The sequence below is a fragment of the Carassius gibelio genome, chromosome B17, assembly GCF_023724105.1.
Source record: "Carassius gibelio isolate Cgi1373 ecotype wild population from Czech Republic chromosome B17, carGib1.2-hapl.c, whole genome shotgun sequence".
In the NCBI taxonomy this organism is placed as follows: Eukaryota; Metazoa; Chordata; class Actinopteri; order Cypriniformes; family Cyprinidae; genus Carassius; species Carassius gibelio.
The window spans coordinates 19,590,086-19,596,070 of record NC_068412.1 but is presented as its reverse complement, the minus strand read 5'-3'; the positions used below and the strand labels follow the sequence as shown (position 1 = coordinate 19,596,070).

The 5,985-nt window shown below is 38.6% G+C and overlaps 1 long non-coding RNA gene across 1 annotated transcript; it reads right to left on the bottom strand.

Moving 5' to 3' along the window:
- Positions 1 to 2,633: 2,633 nt before the first annotated feature.
- On the bottom strand, positions 2,634 to 5,651 carry LOC127976045 (uncharacterized). Its single transcript, XR_008157715.1, has 3 exons — positions 5,496 to 5,651; positions 4,623 to 4,655; positions 2,634 to 3,059 (listed from the first exon to the last, which is right to left on the bottom strand). It is a non-coding gene; the product is annotated as an uncharacterized LOC127976045 (long non-coding RNA).
- Positions 5,652 to 5,985: the final 334 nt, after the last annotated feature.

The following is a 5,985-nucleotide window of genomic DNA, read 5'->3' as shown; positions in this document are numbered from 1 at the left end:
AAGCTTGGGTGCTCCCTGAGGTAATCCGCACTCAGGGCTGATAAAGTGTTCGACAGGCTCAGTGGAACAAAGGCGGCCAGATATTCTTACTGACGCGCATAGTTTGTATCGTCTTTTCAGCATGAGCTACAGCAATCATGGCGATAGGACTCTGGCAGGCATTCAAAAGCAGGCGAGGCTTTGAACCCTGCCTGGCCCGGTTGGATTATATTTTACACCTGGGGTCTACTGAAGGACCCATATTAGCAGCACAATGCCGTTGCCTTTGAGGGGTTTAAGGTATTATGTGGCTGTAAGAAAAGGTCAGTTTGACTGCGGAGGGGAGAGGGAGGCGACCTGCGTAGTGACAGTATGGCACTGGGACATGACAAGGAGGCGCTTTGTGGTAGAACAGGTCTTGGCTGGAGGCGAGCCTCAGGTACGGCAGGCGGTAGCAAATAGCAAGAGCCGCCACTTTCCCTTTTCGCAGTAAATGAGATGTGTGATTGTGAGAGTTTACCTGTTTTTGTGCTAATGTTTAGATATTAGTTCTGTTCAACATGGCACTTAATGAGCCACCTTGGTTTGTTTGGATAGCAAACTCGGCCTCTCGATCAGCGTCTTCCTGCTCATCTCGTCCCTTCATCTATTCAATCCCGTATGTTCTTTAATTTCCTCCATTAACACAGACATATCAACATCTAATTACTCTCTCTCGCTCTCTTTCTCCCTCTTTCAGGTTCTCGTTTGCGCCATCCGTTCGCAAGGTGCTCGTTAAGCGAATGTGCTTAATTATATAAGAAGATAATTGCATGTAAATGCAGGCCCTAAAAGCTGCAGCGTTGGCTGGTGAACGATGGCAGGATGACTGAGAGCTGGCTTTCTCTACTCTGTTTGTTTATTTTAGAGTGTGGTGATTACATTGAACCTGCTAATGAAGCTAATATGTCGGAGTCTGAGTCCAAGGTGGCAACTGCCCAAATTGGACACAATTAGCATTGGGGCACACACACACACACATTCTCGCAACAGTTTGTGGTGTCCAGAGTGTTATTGTGTATAATTTCCATACTATTAAGGCCTGACTCATATTGCATTAGGCACATTTGGAAAAGACTTTCTAGCTCAGTGTGATCCAAAGAGACGGGCAATATTGCTCCCCGTTAAGCCGTTTGAGACTCTGTTGTCGCTATAAAGTCCTAAACCGACATCAACATGGTTATTTACCAACCATTATTCTGTTTTCACTCACAAATTATCATGCAGGACTAACTGGAATTCAACATCTTGTTTTGTTGCCCACTTTATTCCCGTATTAACTGCAGTCTGTTGCTTGTGCATTCAGACTTGCCTGCAATGATGAGGTTTAAACTCTAGTCAATTTCAGTGGATGTCAAATGAAGGATTATTTATTATGTTTTAAGCAGCAGAAGTCAAGGGGAGCGGGCAGGGAGAGGGCAGCCCCAGAGGGGTCCTTAGGGATGTTCCTTTGGTCCTGATGACATGCGTCGTCCATTATGGGGTAACAAGGGACTGGCGACAGAGGGGGGGTTTATGGGAAGGGTTGTCGCCCTCGGCAACAGAAGGCGGTCCCCCCCTTTGGGACTGTCAATGCTGGGGCCTTCTTGAGGAATCCAGTTGTCCTAAACACACACACACACACACATATATACACTCTCAAGTCAAGACACCAAACAGATGGTTATGTCTTATATCTGCTTCACTCAAGCTCTCTGCAATAGAACTGGTCTCAGATCTGACAGACTGGCAACCTTTTATGAATTCCCAGACAGATGCTCCGAGTTCAATACTGACCCCCAGCTTTGTACCCCAAGAGGGTCTTCCGTCTTCCCACTGGGATGTTACATAAAAACACAATGGGCCCTATCTTGCACCCAGCGCAATTGACTTTGTACACCGACGCATGTGTCATTCCTATTTTGCACCTGCGCAAAGCGCGCTTTTCCCTCCACAGAAGCACGTCGCTAAACTAGTGAATGAACTTGCGCTCCCTGGGCGGTTCAGCGCAAAAAAGGAGGCGTGTTCCGGCGCAAACAATCCCTGGTGCTATTTTGCTGTTCCAGTCAACAATTGCGCCACTGACCAGAAAAAACCTAGTCTAAAGTCAGTGGCGCGTTGCGCGTTGTTCATTATGCTATTTTAAGGGCGCATGCTTGACCATAATGTATAGCGTGCACAACGCGCACACACTTTGCTCATGTAATCTACACAGATGCAACAGTTATTTTTGCAAATCATAAATTGTTACACTTAAAAAAAATATTAACACATGAGATGACGGAAATCATTGTGGTGTGCCACGAAGATGCCCAGCAAGCAATTTTGCGTCTAATAGACGTCTAATAGCCGTCTAAACACAGCCGAGACGTCTAGGCTAAATCGAGGCTAATTTTGGGCTGTCAGTGAAAATCTAATAGACGTCTAAACATACCCCAAGAATAGACAGCTATTAAATGACTACATATATACGTCTAATAGATGTCTAACCATAGCCCAAGAATAGACAATCAGACAGCTATTGAACGACTATATTTATACGTCCAATAGACGTCTAAACATAGCCCAAGAATAGACTAGTCATCAATTAGACCGCTAAACAACATACGTCTAATAGACAGGCAATATGGGTCTAGGCTAAAACAAGGCTGATTTTGGGCTGTCAGTGAAAATCTAATAGACGTCTAACCATAGCCCAAGAATAGACTAGTCATCCATTACACTACATATACATGTAATAGACAACAAAATGAGGCATAAGGATTCTTTTCACTCAAATATAACAGGTTCTCAAATTAAAATCCATCCAAACAAATTGAATATAAAGGGATTTATTTTGAACAATTATATAGACAACAACAACTTGGACAACATTCAAACATAAAAATGAACAAATAAAACATTGGAAAAATATGTAAAACAATTAATTTTTAAGAATTAACTGTTTACTTTAGATCCATAACCCCCACCCCCTGCCCTCCCTGGTGCTTGTTTGAAATTATTAGAAATAGCATTTTTTATTTCACATTCCATAGCTGATGGAAAGCTGGTCATCACTGCGTCTGCCAAATGAGAAAAAGGAAAGAATTATTGCTCAAAAAAAACATTGTTGACAATCCTTTTTAACTAATTAGTCAATCACTTTTGCTAGGATGATTTAATAGATAGAGTTAACAGAATATAGATTGAGACTATATAATTTATATCAATATAGACAATAATTTATATCAATATTATAATTAATATCAATAATTGAACATTTTTGCTCGCTTAGTGGTGATGCAATACGGCGTGTAACGATACGCGTATTGAACAATTCTGTACAATGCATTATATATATATATATATATATATATATATATATATATATATACACATATATAGGCTATATAGACACACACATATACATATATATCTGACATTTTCTTCTCGAATGTTCATTTTTATCAAGCTCATATATGCAAGTTCTGTAATTTCACTTAAATGGCAATGAAAATGACCTATTAATTTTCAGCGAGAGCATTAACTCGATCTCTCAAGCGACGCCATTCTCTTAGATATTTGGGATCCATAACTTCTGAATATGGAAATAAAATTAACATTATAATTGATTATGTAACACTGTTATCCCAAGACATGTCTGACTACTACCATAATGTGTTTTGAAACTGAAATACAGTATTTTTTTAAATTATCATTCTAATGAAGGTGAAAACAGATTTTATTTTCATTTCTACTTTAGTTCTTCCCTCAAGTTTAAAGGGATAGTTCACTTCGAAATTAAATTTTGGTATGTTTTAGCTTACCTTAAGAACGTCCAAGATGTAGGTGTCTTTGTTTCCGCAGTAGTTTCAATTTTTTAGGTCAAACTATTCTTGTCTGTCAGTCATATAATGCAGGTCTATGGTCAGCACCTAAAAAGGCCATGCACAGAGAAGTCCAAATTAAACAATTCCCCATCGTAAGTACACATTGATGGACTAAGACACGAAACGAGCAGTCTGTGTGAGAAAATGAACAGTATTTATATCGTTTTTACCTCTTGTACACAGCCACGTCCAAGTGATATGAGGGCTCGCGTGCTTCCAGGTGTGTGATGCGTCCGCGTTCTGGCTTAATTTGCGCAAGCGCCGCACTTAGACTAAGCCAGCCCAGAATGCGCACACACCGAAGCACGCGCGCCCTCAGATCACTTCGACGTTGCTGTGTTATAAGAGGTAAAACGAAATAAATAATGTTCGTTTTCTGACACAAACCGCTCGTTTCATGTCTTAGGCTATCAGTGTGTATGGTGGGGAATTGTTTAATTTGGACTTCTCTGTGCATGCTCTTTCAGGTGGTGACCATATAGACCTGCATTATATGACTGACAGACAAGAACAGTTTGACCTAAAAATATAAAAATTGAAACTACTGCGGAAACAAAGACACCTACATCTTGGATGCCCATAAGGTAAGCTTAAACATATCAAAATTTAATTTCAAAGTGAACTATCATTATAAATCATTCTTTATCACTTACTCATATAACTCTAATAAACATAAAAAATACTTATAGGCGTAGTTCACTTAAAAAAAATAAATAAAATAAAATAAAAAACAACAACATGTAATCATTTACTCACTTTCACTTGGTTCCAAACCTGTATGGCTTTCTTCTGTTGAACACACACAAAAAAATATATTTTGATGAATGTTGGTAACAAGACATTTAATGGTAGTCACTGACAAGTGTTCTGTATATTCAATTGCTGTACTTTGTTGACTGATTGCAGGATAATTTCCAATAAACAGTGTCTTTAAATCAAATAAAGTGGATTACATCACTCCAGTTCTGAGGTTTTTACACTGGCTATCTGTCTGTCAAAAAATTAATATCCAAAAACTACAGTTGGTTATTAAATTAACATTTTAAGGCCAAAGTAAATTTCTAATCTTCTGATGCACTATGAACCATCCAGAGCAGACCTCTCAGGACATCTGGGACAGTAGCCAGCTACTTTTATATCTCCAAAGTCAAAACAAAACATGGAGAAGCAGCATTCAAATTTATATCTGAAACAAATTCACTGAAAACTGAATGTATGCTGCATATTTTAATTATTTACAAACTAGTTTAAAGACTTTATGTTTGCCACTACCTTTTATTAAATGGAGAGGATTTTTTTTTTTTATTTCTTTTCATGTTGCACTATGCTGCTGTTAAATTTTATGTAAAGTACTTACAGAATTTGCTTTAAATCAACTCTAATTTAAATACAAATAAATACTGGTATCTTTATAATAATAAAAAAATAGTAATGATAAGTTTCATAGTTTCATGCTTACCACATTCATTGAATTTAGATACATTTGCAATAACACGTGCAAGGTAACGTTAACTTTTTGGAGAAAAGTAGTACTCTGCAATGTTAATGTTAAAATGTCACGGTTTCTACACATTATAACAGCTAACTAATTTAAACAATAAACATATCAAAAATAACACGCATACTTACAAGATCGAAGTAGAAATGTGAAGGTTTTCACTCAGACTGTTGCTCACCCGTTGCACTCCGACAGCTGCCTCGTGTAAAATAAAATGGCGGAAATGTTTATCGCGAGATTTGGCTTAAGTGATCTAGTCACGCAATGGCATTAGTTCCAGTAGACATGTCTCAGTAGTCTTTCAATTGTGCCATCTAGCGGTTGGGAAATGCAATTGCATTTGATTAGATATTTTTATCGTAGATTGTGTATGAATGTTTGACAGAAAATATATATTAAGCTGTGTAAGCGAAAACATTTCAAAGACTAATATTCTAGGTCGCTGGTCTATATCTGAGCCCAGATTGCAATAATTTCGCCAGGTGGGCTAAAGCAGACCGCATATAGCCCGTCCAATTCGGAGCTAAATCGTGATCTACCATGCCGTGAAATGACGTATTGAACCTTGATATCATACCAATGCGAACATGATTGAATATTAACCATTTCATGCACTGCCTG